This window comes from Mus caroli, chromosome 1 (assembly GCF_900094665.2).
Source record: "Mus caroli chromosome 1, CAROLI_EIJ_v1.1, whole genome shotgun sequence".
NCBI classification, from domain to species: Eukaryota; Metazoa; Chordata; class Mammalia; order Rodentia; family Muridae; genus Mus; species Mus caroli.
This window is the reverse complement of record NC_034570.1, coordinates 181828856-181844210: the sequence shown is the minus strand read 5'-3', so window position 1 is coordinate 181844210 and position 15355 is coordinate 181828856. Positions and strand designations below refer to the sequence as shown.

Sequence of the window (15355 nt, the reverse complement as noted above, 5' to 3'; positions counted from 1 at the left end):
CACTTAAGTCACAAGTGGCCTTGACAAGAGAAGTTGAGGGGCGTGTTAAGAGGCTTTCTAGGGAAGCTGAGGTTATGTGGGCTAGTAGGGATGAGACACAGGGATTCCAGGGACATCTGAGAGAACCACAGCTTTGGTTCTCCACAGTTCTGTGAGAACCTTAGCTGAATGCTGAAGGATGGAGCTGGCTAGTGTGGAGAGGTTAAAGGTCAAGCAGGTGAGCAAGAGTGAGAAGCCACCATAGACGGTGTGAGTTCAGGGCAGCCATTTACCAGCTGGGGAGTTTGGCTGAAATCAGAGTTTACCTCTGTAGCTACCATAAGAGGGCAAGGGCAGATCAGGGGCCCCAAGTAGGGAGACACACAGGTGTGGTGGCAGGAAATAGAGGCTGTTCTGGTCTGATGACTTCTTTGTTTTTCTGTGCAGTAGGAAGTAGTTTCCTGGGGAGGCTAGAGGGAGTAGTCAAGGTTTGTAGAGAAGAGAAAAGTTTGAACTAGATATTGAAAACACAGAGGGGTGAAAGCGAAAGGCTGGCCTCATGCTCTTGCCGCCGGTGATGTCTCCTGAAAGGGACCCAGGCAAATGAGATTTTAGATGTAGAACCTGTGTAGTGAGCACCTCAGGGTATGGGACCTAGACACAGGCCTCATGGACATTGGTTGACTTGGCCTGTTGTCTGTCTGTCCATGCACATCTTTCTCAGCCCTTTCCTGTTTACCCAGGTACCCAGTGCCCCAAGGCTGCCGCTTCCTCTGTGGCTCTTCCCTGTACGAGCGGAGACCACTGTTCAAGGTTTAGTCTCTTCACCAGCAGCCCACCCCAAGTCAGTCACCATGAACCACCCTTGCTCTCCCTGTACAAGTTCAAGGTGCACAGATAGCTGGCGTAAAATGTCTTGGTCCCTGAGCAGTATGTGTAGTGGTACAGAGGCTGCTACTGGCTATGACGTGGCATCCACTCATCTCAGTCTGTGCTGAGCACCAACGGTGTGTGATGTTCCAAGGCCTGAACCTCAGTAAGCAGAAGAAACAGCCGGGCTCCCCTGGTACTTTATTCAGGTAGGGAGGTCAGAGAGAAAAGGCATGAACAGTTGCTACATGGTAGCAAGCACAGTGGGTGGCAGGTGTTGACTGAAGGAGTATGCTAAAAGTGAAGGAGTGAGAGGCATGGTGGGTGGAGAAGCAAGCAGAAGGCAGTTCTACTGTCAAAGGTCACACAAGGCCATTGTAGCTGGAGACGAGGACAAGGGAGGAAAATACTAGAAAATGGGAACACAGGATGAGGACCACAGCACATCAGCCTAGACTTCCAGGGACACCCTGAGTGTCAAGGGGCCCTGGGAGCTGAACAGAGAGCCAACTTACGGATTTTGTTGTTATTGTTGTAGGGTTTTTTTGTTTTGATTTGTTTTTGAGATTACAATATTTCATTTCCCACTTCCTTTTCCTCTCCAAACCTTCCTTACTCTTGCTCCTTGCTCTCTTTCAAATTCCTGGCCTCTTTTTTTTTTTTCCTTAATTGTTGTTACATGCATATATGTATATGTACTTGTATATTTCTAAATATAACTTGCTCAGTCTGTATGATGTTACCGTACATATGTTTTCAAGGCTGGTCATCGGTGTGCTCTTCCCTGGGGGAGAGTATCTCTCCACTCTCAGCACTCCTGTGTTTCCTGGAGTTCTCTGTGTAGGGTTGAGTCCTCATGCCCACCCCACCGGTGCCCAACTTCGGCATGCCTGTTGTTCCGCTTGTTCTGCTTACATCTGGGCAGCCTTGCTGGTGAAACTGTTGCTTCTGACATCACTAGGGCATACAGTCTCACAGCATACTCCCTGCTCCTCCGGCTCTTAGAGCCTTTCTGCCTCCTCTTCCACAGTGTTCCCTGAGCCTTACCTGCGGGAGTGTTCTGTATGTGCATCCACTGGGACTGGGCTCTACAGACTTCTGTCTTTAAAAGGGCCATTCAGGTTGCAGGCTGTAAGGGAGTAGGCAGCTTCAGAGGCCAACCTTGAGACCAGTGCTGTCACCAGGGGAGAGATGGCTGCGGCTTTGGTGAGGGTCAGTGTACTGAAAACAGGGGCTGGCTGGGAACAGGAGATTGACAGACTTGGTATTGTGCGATAGAGAGGAGCCAAGAATGATGCCTAAGTTGTGGCCCACACCAATAGGGTGAGGGTGGAGGTGGTGACATTTCACTGGGATGGGGAAGGACTAACAGGTGTAGGTGGAATGAGCATGGGTATTAGGTTTGTGATACTAGCCAATGCAAAAGAGTGGATGAGGTCATTGAAATGAGGCTGGAGTTACAGGTAGGATCAGAGCAGCTAGAGTTGGAGGCAGGAAGATGGCAAATTCAAGTCCACCTGGGCCCCAAAGTGAATGAGTTCAAAGCTAACCTGGGCAACTTAGTGAGACCCCAGTCTCAAAATGTAAACAGGGGTGGGGGGTTAGGCTCAATGATAGAGTGCCTATTTAGTATATATGAGGTCTTAGGTTCAGTCACATGCATATGCACACACACATTCTGTAAGTCATATATATATATATATACATATATATATATATACATACACATATATATATACATACATATATATATGGTATTTGTGATATCTAAATGAGTTTCGATTATTTAAATTTGGATCCCATTTCCAAGATATCTTGTTATATATATACAAATGTTTCAAAACTCCAAAATTTTAAAAATTCAAAATCTGATCACCGCAAGTGTTTTGGATCAAGGATGAGCAATATGTGTTTAAATCTCTGCTTCAGGGGCTGGAGAGATGGCTCGCTGGTTAAAAAGCACTTGCTGTTCTTGCAGAGAACCTGGGTTCACTTCCCAGCATTCAGATGGTGGTTTATAGCTGTCTGTAGCTCCAATTCCAGAGTATCCAGAGCACCCTTGTGGCCTCTATAAAGCACTGCACACACTGCAAACACTCATACACCTAAAAAAAAAAAAAAAAAACTTGAAAAAATTTTCAAAAAACAAAAAAACTGTAGACACCAATAAGACATCATATGGGGGAAAAAGATATAATTTGTGAATATATCTTATTCTAATATCTTTGCTGTCTCAATGGAATAATCTACAGACCTCTCTGTAAATTTAGCTTCTGCTTAGAAAATAATTTAAATATCTTACAAATATTAGTACAAAAAGGGATTGTGTTCATAATCAAGTTAGTACCTAATACATACCTAATAGCAACTATGTTCCAGAGATATTGTGATTTTAATTATTTCATAAAAATGTTGGAACAGTGACTTTGGAGTAAATCCATAATTTTGGTTTTTTTCCAAATTTTAATAAAAAGACAAGACATGGTTTAAAATTTTGGCAAATTCCCAAGCTGCCATAGTATATGAGAAATAAAGTTGGAATTTTAAATGAAAAAAAAAAAAACAAAAACCACTTCCCTACTTATAGCTGTATGACCTGAGTCAAGTTATGTTGTTACAGGGTAATGGGGACCTAAGTAGAGACTGTGTGAAACTACAAGCTGTAACATATGAAGAATCAGGCTGTAGGATCGCAACTACCATAGACCACTGGGAAAACACAGAGATTTACATTACAATTCATAACAGTAGCAAAATTATAGTTATGAAGTAGCAACAAAATAATTTTATGGCTGTGGGTCACAATAACATGAGGAATTGTGTTAGGGACTAGAGAGCTGGCTTCCAGAAGACCCAGGTGTGTATTCTGTCACCCACATAGTGGCTAATAACTGGCTGTAACTCCAGCTGGAGGGAACCAGACTCCTTCTCCTGGCCTCTGTGGGCACTGCTGCATGTTGAGCACAGACATGCATACAGGCAAAACACCAGGTACATAAAATAAAAATAAATAATTTTTAAAAATCAAACTATATAAGCCTTAGAGTTGAGCTCTACATGGGTAATGCTTGAGCCAGAACATTTTCCTGGACATTTTCCTTTTTCTTTATTGGTCCGTTAGTTATTATATATCTCAGTTGGCCTTAGATTCAGTATCCTCTTGCCTCAATAGCCCAAATGCTGGTTGAAGGAGGAAAAAGCCACCCCAAATTCATTCTGCCTGCTTTTCTTACATCTCCTTACTGGATTCCCCGCTGTTCCTCTCTCTTGTGGTTCTGATCCAGCCCACCCATCACGACAGTGGGCAGTGCAAAGTCTCATCTAAGGGATACAGTGTTGGAGCCAACCCTGGAATGCCCACCACACAGGCATCTGGGGTGTGTCACTCCATGAGGCTGGGCTGTGAGTGCCAACCTTTGCTCTATCTGCTTTCACCATGGCTCCAAGCCATATTGGCCTCCCTTCCAGTTAAAAGGTGGTTTCCCCATCAGCCTCTCTTAAACTATGACCTCAATGCTTCAGCTCATGTTTGTGGCCAGCTTCCAGCTTTGAGGATGGATCTGTATTACTGAGCTTGGATAGGGGCATCAATGAAAAGACAGAGCTAGAATATGACCTTTGGTAGCTATCAGTCAAGCCAAGGCTTCTATGTATTGGAGGATGCCTTCCAAAATGCCCAGTGGTTGCCCAATACCTTGGATAATACTGAACCTATGTCTACTATGTTTCTCCTATATAGATTATTGAGTTTGATTCATGTTAGTCATAGTAAGAGATGAACAACAACTAATAATAAACAGAACAGAACAATGCTATAATAAACTGCCAGGATTATTACTTGTTCATGTGCAACAAAGTTTGCTTGAACTCTGACAAATCACAGCAGTTGATCTGATAACCAAGACAACTTCCAAGTGACTAATGGGTGGGTAGTGTATACAGCCTAGATGCTCTAGGCTAAGGCAGTATCCCTTTGTCCAGAGAAGATCCATTTCCCAAGCAGGATAGGCTAGAAAAGCATAAGATTTCAACATGCTACTGAAAAATCATCTATGCAGCTTAAAACTCATGAATTATTTCTAGAACTTTCCACTTAATATTTTGAGACATTGGTTGGTCAAGGTAATAGAAACCATGGACAGCAGAACTGCAAATAACGGGGTCACTGTGGTCACTGCCTTGCATGTTCTAGAGCCTGACTAGAATGGTTTTCCCTTCCTTCAGAACACCTCCAGATCATGGAAGGTGGATCAGGGGCCCAATCCTCACTTGAAAATGCTTCAGAATTTTCAGCTAAATCTAGCATGTTGGTTGTTGACTGTGTATCCAAGCTCTGTATTCACACGGTCACTGGAATCCCACATTCCATGTTTACTTGCCCTGTATATCTGTCTGTGTGAACAACTCGGATAGCCAGAAAGGGAGAGAAGAGAAAGAACAGTAAATCTGGGCTGGTAGACCCACCATTCAATGGAGTGAGGTGCCAGGCTGCCTTCAGAAGCAGTCTGAGTCAGAGAAGGATGCCTTTCTGATGAGATGTGGGAGTTGTGGGCAAGACCAAGGGCCCTGAAGATGTGGTCAGCCTTGGAGGAGAACCTAAGAGCTCAGTGTCCCCAAGGCCAGGAGGATTGAAGGGGAATATGCCACAGGCCACCAATGTAAAGGGCAGGAGGGCTATTGTGTGTCTACCCCTCACCCCAGATGACTCAGCCCCATACCCCAGTTTATTCGGGAGTAGAATACAGATGTGCTCAGAAGGGCAGGGAAGATCAGAAAGGTGCTGGGGAATTTGATAAGGGATGGATCTGTTGGTACCTATGGGAAGGTGTGATTCTATAAACAATGCCCCAGAGTTCCAGGTATGAGAAGGAGCATGGAACATTTAGCTGGGAGATGTTTCTGGGCTGAGGGCAGCCTTTGGGCAGGGCCAAGGAGTGGGAAATTGGGGCCAACTCAGCAATACTTTTTGTTCCCAGTATAGGGATAGATTCTTAGCAAAGGGATGGTTGGCACACAGGAGCTGACTGAAGGACTGAGTGGTTGGATGATCCAGTGTAGCTGAATTCTAAGCAATGCATTGGGTAAGTGGTCAGAAAACTAGCCATGAAGATAAAATAGAGAAATGAAACAGTGGTAACAGCAGAGGACTCAGGCAGGAAGATAGCTCAGTCAGTAACATGCTGCTGGCCTAGCCTAAATAGTTAGCTCCAAACCAACGAGAGACCTCAACTTAGAGAAAAAGAGACAGCTCCTGAGGAATGAACCCTGAGGTCGACCTCTGAACTGTGTATGCATGCATATATATGGGTACAGGTATCCCTGGGGCTGGGGAGGGAAGAATGGTGGGCTGTGTGGCCAAGGGTGCTGCTTGTCTGAGGTTGGCCTGAGACCAACACACACATATCTGCACATGCACACACACACACACACACACACACGTACCTGCATACACTTACCACACACAAATACCTGCTCATATACACACACACCCCTTTACACACAGATATACCACACACCTGCACACACACATATACATGCATGTATATACACACTTGTACCACACACCTGCACACACACCTCTCCACATATGCACACTACACATACCCGTTTACCCCTTACACACATACATATGTGCACACACATTGTACCATACCACACAGGCACACACACTATATATATACACACACATATACCACACAAGCATACACACATAAATACCACACACAAGCACAAACACACACATGGACACACACACACACTGTATATGCCTGCACACATGTGGGTACAGGTGTATCTGATGCTAGGGAGGGAAAAATGGTGGACTGTGTGGCTGGGGTGCTACTAATCTGAGGTTGGCCTGAGGACAGGACTCACCTACACACACACACATACACAACACAAGCATACACACATGCCCACCACACACACACACACACACACACACACACACACACACACCACAGCTCTGGGTTGAAGGAAAACAGCTAACTGAAGGGAGCCAGATGCAGAGAGCATTCCTTGGACTCATTTAGGGGCAGCAGCAGGTGCCAGATGAAAAGCTCACTCATATGTCAGTTGGTTTTGGTTTTGGTTTTGGTTTTGGTTTTGGTTTTGGTTTTGGTTTTGGTTTTGGTTTTGGTTTTTCCTTTTTAAAGATTGATTGGTTGACTGATTGATTGATTGATTGATTGATTTATAAGTGTTTTGTTCAAATGTGTATCTGAGTGCCATGTGTATGTACAGTTCCTGTAGAGGTCAAAAGAGGGTGTCAGATCCCTTGGAACTGTAGTTATAGATGGATGTGAGCTATCATGTGGGTAGTGGGATTCAAACCTGAGCCCTCTGCAGGAGCAGCCAATGCTCTTAAGCATTGCATCATCTCTCCAGCCCCTCTTATTCACTTTTGATTCCTGAACCTGGCAGCCGGACATATCAGTTAGACATATTATCCTGAGAGTGAGGGGAGATAGCCAGTGGGGGTGGGGCTGCACATACATCATAATCTTCAGAGCCCTTGCAGTGCATTCTGTGCCCCTCCCCACCTCCTAACGCTTTACATGTAGACATACATGGGTCAGTTGGCTTTTTCCTTAGGGAGAAGATAGTCACTGTTTTAGGATGAGTGCTGCCCTGCACTCTCAAGTTAGCTTGCTCAGCTCTGCCATGGTAACATCTGCAAACAAATTAACCCAGCTACACTTTGATAAAACTGTATTTACAAAAGCAGTTAGCAGGCCAGCCATCTCTTTGTGCATAGTGTTATTTTCTCTTCAGAAGTCCTGCGAGGTTGCTACACTGTCACTATTAATTATTGTGTGAAACAGAGAGGCCTAGGGACAAAGTAACTTGCCTGAGTTCATAAGATTATGCAGTATAAAACCAAAATTTGAATCCAGACTGGTCCACCCCAGAACCCATGGGGTGCCACCCACATCCACTGCCTCCCTGTGGGCCTAGAGTGACTGTGGCTCCTGCTGATTCCTCAGGCGCATTGACCACTTCCTGGAGGAGGATCCCTCCAAGCCTCAGTTTCCTCTTTTGAAAAATGGGAATAATGGTAATATGTATGCCACAGGAATGTCAGGATTAAAACAAGCTAGGTATGTAAGGTAGCAAGCCACAGGTAGACATTGCCTCCTACCACAGAGTTCTAGCATCTGGGTTCCATGCATGTTTTTCTAAAGTCCCCTCAGCTGGACCTGTCCTGCCCTGCATCCAGCAGCGCCCCCTTTGCACCATGATGTCATGCGAGGCCCCTACCCCTCCCCTTATCCCCCTTGTCCTTATTCACCAAACACCAATTGAGTGCTCTCAGGTACTGATGGCTCTGTGGGTGGTGTGTAATGAAAGATGGCTGTCCCAGGAGAAGTTTGTAGACAGTGAGGACACAGAGTTGTGGTTGTGGAGGAGGCCCAAAGCTCTGGAGTCAAGCAGGCCTTTGAGGGGAGAGCTTTGTTGTGACTTCCTGGAGACTTAAAAATATCCCTGGTTGGCTCTGGCTGACTTGAGAGAAGACAGTGTTCCCCAGAATCGTCCCTCCCGACTAGGGGACGAAGGCAGGCATGGCTCAGGACAAGAGTGGGTAGTAGCTCTAGAGCTGCCCTGCAACCCTGTCTGGTAAGCTGCTGGAAATGAGGAACTGGAGGCTTCCTACCAGCCGGAGAGAAATCACACTTCTCTGAGGAACTAAAGTCCCACCCTCCGGGCTCCTCATTCTTCCTCCCCAATGCTGGCCTTGTCTCATCTCATCTGGGCTGCTGTGGGAGGGACCCCTGCCTTGCAGGGCCTCCCTGTTCAGCTCTGTGGAGAACAGAGTTTGTGTTGGTTCTAGCTGATGATGGGGTTAGAGCAGAGCCCTGCCTGATGATGGGGAACTGCTTCTGCATCTCAGAGGAAGGCTCGTCACTGCCATTGAAAGAAGCTTTGGAAGAGCTTCAGCCAGGCTCAGTGACTCCCTCAGAGACAGACAGTGATGTGGGGCTATGAGCTGAAATGAACCCTTTCCTCCCCAAGTTGCCTTTGGTTATAGTGTTTTACCACAGCATTAGAAGCCCTGACTAGAACACTGCCCTACAGAGAACCTGGTGGGAAGGCGCCGGCTTCTCCACGGCCTAGGTGAGATTTCATCTAACCTACTCATTGCTAATGGGGATCTAGGGTCTAGAAAATAGTCACAGAAGACTATAAGAGATTAAATTAGTTTTAGTTCATCAAATTTATATCTTTACTGGAACTTCCTGCTATTTTTAGCATCATGTCTTATTTTATGAAGTGAAATTCTCATGACATGAATTGCACATAAAATGCATGTTTACATGTGTACCTTACAGTCATATACTGGGAGATCCTTGGACAGGTTTTAAATCAGACCTTGATATTACAAAGGACACCTGACCTTGGAAGCTGAAAACAGATAAGAATATATGACTGAGGAATCATGATTTCTTCTGATAATTTTGTGTGCACACGTGTGGTCATTTGTGCAGTAGTGTATATGTGCATTTGTGCACACTCATGCAAAGAGCAGAGGACAATCTCAGGTTTCTCTCCTCAGGTGCTATCTCTTACTGACCTGGAACTTGCCAAGTAGTCTAGGCTGGCTGGCCAGTGAGCCCAGGGCTCCTGCTGTCTCCACCTCCCTAGTGCTGGGATTGCAAGTGTACACCACCATGCCTGGCTTTAAGATGTGCGTTCTGGGGAAGTGAACTCATGTCTTCATGCTTGCAAAGCAAACACTTTACCAACAGAACTATGTGATTTACTCTGGTCCAAGAAATGTCGGTTGTCAGCTGGTTTGACTCATAGCTCACCCATCCCACTAAGATGGTCTGGAAAGCAGCCAGCCCTGGAAAGCCTCCTGCCCACACCCTTGGTTTCCTTCCCATCCTGTGTCTCTGCCCCCATTTATTGTTCTTTTCCTGGAGTCAGGGCATGTTCTCATCTCACCCACCTCCTGGGACAGACCCCAGCAAAGGAAGAGTCTAGGATGGATGTGGGCATGCAGCAAGTGACTGCCCCATTCCATTCATTTCACAACTGGGTACAGTTGATTATTAACCAATCTCAAACTTGTGCCATGCCCTCTGGGAAATTTCTTTGTGTTTTCATCCATAAAATGCCACCTTCAGTCCAGTTTAGCTGCTTTGTGAGCTCAGCAGAGACATTTCAACAACTTTTGTGAAGTTTCAACCAGGCTCCTACATTGAAGTCTCTCTTGGTAGCACTTACCACTGGGCTATTGTAACTTACCATTTTCTGTCAGAATCCTACCCTTGTAGGGCCTGGAGGACAGTGGACTATCACATGCTGTGCTGTCTCAGGATCTGACATGGGGTGCAGCACACACTGTCCCTATATGGGAATCAGTGGATGGATGGGCAGTTGGCCAATCTAGGAGATAGATGGGTCTTACTCAGGTCTCCATAGCTAGTAGGAAGCAGGGCAGAAACAGTTCCAGTTGCTGGTCCTATGCTTGCTCTTCTCTGAGTTTTGCTTTTGAGGTACTAAATCTCCCCCAAGAAGCAGAGCTCAGAACCTACTTGGGCCTCTGTCTTAGGAACTGTAACCCAATGTATAAAAATATTCTCAAGTTTTCTAAATACTTATCAATCCAAAGTTGTTGGGACACTGGAGGTGAGGTGGACAGAGAAGCAAGGACCCATTTTACTTTGTCACTTTGTTTACTGTAGGCATAAATTTTTTACAACCTATTTTTAATAAGGATTCAATCTCTCTTCTAGCCCACCATCCAAAAGAGGTAGTAGAAGAGAAATTTGTTAGGATATGGGGGAAGTGGACCTGTTCAGCAATAGTTCTTTGGGGGCGAGCACCATCTTCTTGGGCAACAGTTCAGTCCTGTGGCAAACACCAAATACGATGCAGCAGCTGCAGACCAGTCCTATAGGCAGGCAGACACCAGGCACACGCCAGCAGCTACAGTCCAGTCCTTTCAGCAAGCAGACACCAGGCAGCTGTAGTTCAATCCTGATGAAACTGCTAGGTTCACCAACCGGCCTGAGGCAAGGCTGCTGAAGCAGCAAGCTACCACAAGAACCTCATGAGCAGTTTTGGGGTGAGTTTCTCTCAATGGCAGTGTTATCACAAGTTGAGCTCAGCAACACTATGTAAGATGAACCAATACATGTGTGTCTTTAGCAAAGAATAGAAAGGCAGAGCAAACTAAACCAATGCTCAGTGCTCATCTCCCACTGTCTGTGGGGTCATATTTATATTCTTTCATCAAGGGTCCTTTCACATGTCTGCTATATCCAAACATCCTTTCATCTGTGTCTGCTTCAGGAAAACAGTCTTTCATGTGTTTGCTTTAGCAAGACATCCTTTCATCCTATGTGCCCCAGCAAAACACCATGTGACAGAACTCTCCAAAGAAACCAGAAGTTTCCACTTCAGCTTACTTTGCTACTTTGTTACTTTGTTTGATTTGTTGCTTTGGTTACTTTGTTACTTTGTTGTTTTGTTTACTTTGTTGCTTTGTTTACTTTGTTACTTTGTTTCTTTGTTTACTTTGTTACTTTGTTCACTTTGTTATACCTGAGACTGACAGGTGACATTTGTGCAGAAAGCTAAATGTTCACAGCTTCCACATTTGAGAGTACTTATGTGCTCCTAAAAATTAGTCAGAAAACCTAATGTGAGGTGATTAAAGAACTTCAATTGTTGGGAGCTAGTGATGGCTCAGAGGTTAAGGAGTGCATACTGTTCTTGGGCTGCAGCTCAGGTCCCTTTTCCCACATCTGGCAGCCCACAACCTCCTATAACTGCACACACACATACAACTAAAATATTTTTTAAAGTATTTAAAATGTGCTATTTATAGTCATCCCTTGGAATTCTTGAATTCTAGAAAAGATACATTTGTTTATGAAATTGAAAAAAATGAAGTTTAAAATAACTGAATTTTTTTTTAGAAAGCAGATGAATGCAATTTCTTTTCTTTTTTCCATTTTCTTTTTTCTTTCTTTCTTTTCTTTTCTTTTCTTTTTTTTTAACCTTTTTTTCCCCTGGCTTGAACTAGTAATTCCCTAGTGATCTGTGCATTCTGTTGCTGGCACAATAAGCCACTGTTGGTAGCAGAAAGGCTCCCATACTCTGTGATGATGATTTTTTTTTCTTTTTGCTAAGAGCTGAACTCCTTTCTTTGCTGGTCCTGGCTCTGATTACACTGAGGGGAAGGTGGGAGCTTCCATAGTCCCCATTAAGAACTGAAGACCTCTAGCTAATTAGAGTGCTTGGTGAATAGATGTTAGCCTATTGTAGTTCTGTTGGGCTTTCCTGTGGGTGAGCCAAGTGGGTGGAGGCTTGAGGAAGCTCAGGAGGAAGGAATAGTGTCCCCACCTTAGAGCACACTCACTTCCTTTCCTGTATAGGAACACTGTACATACATGCTGCATTTTAAATGTGCAATGAGGGAGAAGCCATGGTTGGGCAGACTCAGGCAGGGGTGTTTACACAGGCAAGGGCTTTTGGACTAGGTCTAGGGAATACATATAAAAATGAAGAGAGCAAAGACAGTCAATCCTGCGGCCCCTGATTTCACCCAGCCAGCCACCTAGCTGAGAGGGCACAGACCCAGCAGCCAAACCAACCAATGTGTTTTCCAAAAGTGAGCCTCAGGCACCCCTAATGCCTAAGCAGCTTCACTGGCAAATCATTGCTGGCGCTTGCCAGCTTCAGGTGAATTCAGTAAGAACCAGCTGTGGCCCTCCATCTCCATATAGAGTATGGTGGCTTCTGCCGTTGGCTTCTGCCGTTGGCTTCCGCCACAGTGGAAGAATACTAGTGTGGTTCTGCCTGGAGCTGCCTGATTCCTGTTTAGGGGATTTGCACACGCAAACCCATAATAAACCACAATACCATTGGCCACTTCTGCTCCCCCTTCACAAATACACAGTGTTGTTTTATAGAAGGCTCCCTAAGGTGGGATGCTGTAAGTGCCCAGGTGAGGACTCAGTTGTGGCCTGATGAGCTCAATATGAAGGAGTCGGACAAAAATGCGAAACAGTGTGACTCTTAATTGGTTTCATTTTTCATAAAAATATTGCTTATGTTAAAATGAATTAATGAAATATATTTAAGTTACTCTATTTTAATCTCAAATATAGAAGGAGAGAGAGAGAGAGAGAGAGAGAGAGAGAGAACAAAGCAGGCAGGAAGTCTTAGGCATCCTCCTTTTACTAAAACCAGATTTTATTTTAGGGCAATGTTAAGGTCACAGAAAGTCTGAGTCAGGAGTGCAGTGGGAAGAGCATGCAGGAAAGACAGGCCTGCAGATGACCCCCCAGCAGAGGCTACTCATCTCTTACCCTGCTTTGTCAGGCCACACAGCTGCTATGGTGGATCTGGGTGATCCACCAGAGTCTGAGGGACAAGCCTTCCTAACCCTGCCATGTGGAGGATGATGCCCCCAGGGACCACCCAGGAGGCTCCCATCTTTAACCATTTGCTAGCCTCTGAAAACCACTGTCACAGCATGGCCTGAGTCTCTACACTCATGCTGGGGAAACCACTGTCTACCTGGGAGCCAGGCACACTCAGAAGGCTCTGGATGTGAGTGCATGGTTCGTGGGATGGATGGACAGTTTTCACCACATCTTCAAAAGTAGGGGTAAAGAGTGCACACACACACACAAAGGTGTATTAAAAGCCACCACTAACACAGCTGCATCCATTCAAAAACCACCATCTTAGCAAACATTGACCTAGCCCCCATACCAGGTGCTGTACAAGGGGTGGGGTGTGGAGATGAGCAAGACCAGATGTGAACCCTGTGCCTGAGGGACATAGGCTCAGTTATGTAAATCATACAGATGTGCGTTTAATCTCAGGCCAGGGATTTCCCTGGAAAGGAGCCCGGTGACTGGACTTGGTCCATGTTCAGGTTTTATGTGGTTATTTTTGATTTGGTAATGCACTCATTTAAAAATTGAAAAGGATTATAGCGATACCCTTTTCTCTTACCCACCCACATTCAAAACCACTGTCTAAAGACTGGCTATGCTTGAAGAGGGTTCAGTCTGCCTTCTGCTGTAAGACTAGGAGGAAACGGGAACGCTTTCCTGAAGACGCCAAGGGAAGCCTGAGTGTGAACTCACTAAGTAGGAAGCCTGGGAGGGATGTGTAATCCCATATAGGACCAAGGACAGACCAAAAGTTTAACTGGGGTTACTTACAAGGGTGTAGGTGAGGCGTCACCTCAGGAGTGTGGACACCTTGTGAGCTGCCATGTCACCAGAGTCTCTTGCATTCTAGCAATCCTTCAGCAATTACACTGCCTCAGGAAAGGGCAGAGCTGAGGCTCCACCTCCTGCGCCCTCAGGAGCCCTTCGAGTACCTTGTGAAGGGAATGTAAATGACCCCAATCTGTGAGTACATGAAAAACAAGAAGAATTCCTTGTGACTGGAGTGTAGATAAAGGCAAGAGGTTCCTGGGTTTCTAAGGGGTAGGAGCGTGTTTTCCCGTAGCCTATTTAGCGTTGTAGACTTTTTTCTCAGAGCTCAGAGAAGCTACAGGGATGTAACTGAATCACAGTATTCCTGGGAATACCAGCCTGGTGTACAGCTTGGAGAATGGATTGGAGGAGAAAGCAGCTAATGGGACCTTACTTACTTAGCTCAGGTGGGACATGATGTGACTCGGTACTGTGCTAGGTGTGGTGGGCCAGGTATTTCTTGAGCAACATCTGCTTGCCAGTGGTTTGAGGGCTGGGCATCGAGATTGGGTGCCAGCGCTTACAGCATGGTCAGACTTCAGTAAGGCTCTCCTTGCATTGTTGCAGGAAGAAAACGGGAGAGGGGGGTTTTGGATGCTGTCTATGAGGGCACTAATCTCACAGACAGGGACTTCATCCCCTCAAATGCCTGACCTCCAGACACCAGCACCTTGGAGAGGAGTTTCTCAGCAGAGGACTCCGTGGAGATATTAACATTTAATGTCTGCGGAGGTGGGTAGAGAGGTGGAGAGGGAGAGATTGAGATGGGCAGCAGGAAATGCACTGTGTAAGACTCTCCTGAGAGGTCTCGGATTCTCACAGTCTTGGAAGCACAAGCTAAATGCTTACCTATAATGCAGTTAACTGACTGGACTGTTTGGGGTCCTGTGAAAAGCCAATAGACAAAGTCTGTTCTGGTAAAGTGTATTTGTAACGTTCCTCATTGTTTTGCCCCAACACCTGATAAGAAACAACTCCAGGGAGAATACTTTCATTCAGCCTGTAGTTTGAGGGAATACAACAAGTAGTGGCCAACAAGGCAGAGCAGTGGATAGGTGTGGCTAAGATGGTGGGAGCCTGCAGCTGCTTGTTCACATCTCCCTCCATGGATTTGGAAGCAAAGAAAGGGGAAGTCCACACTCAGCTGGCTTTGTCCTTTTTTATTTGGCCTGGGACCCCAGACCACAGATGGTGCTGCCCACAGTAAGGGTGGATCCTTCCCTCTCAGCTACTCCCTTTGGAAACACCTTCCAGGTGATTCTAAATGCAGAGGAAGG

The 15355-nt window shown here is 45.7% G+C and overlaps 1 protein-coding gene across 1 annotated transcript in view; it reads left to right on the top strand.

Annotated features, from left to right (window-relative positions):
• Positions 1–15355, top strand: part of Traf5 (TNF receptor associated factor 5) — a 46740-nt gene that overhangs the window by 5381 nt on the left and 26004 nt on the right. The window lies entirely within an intron of this gene.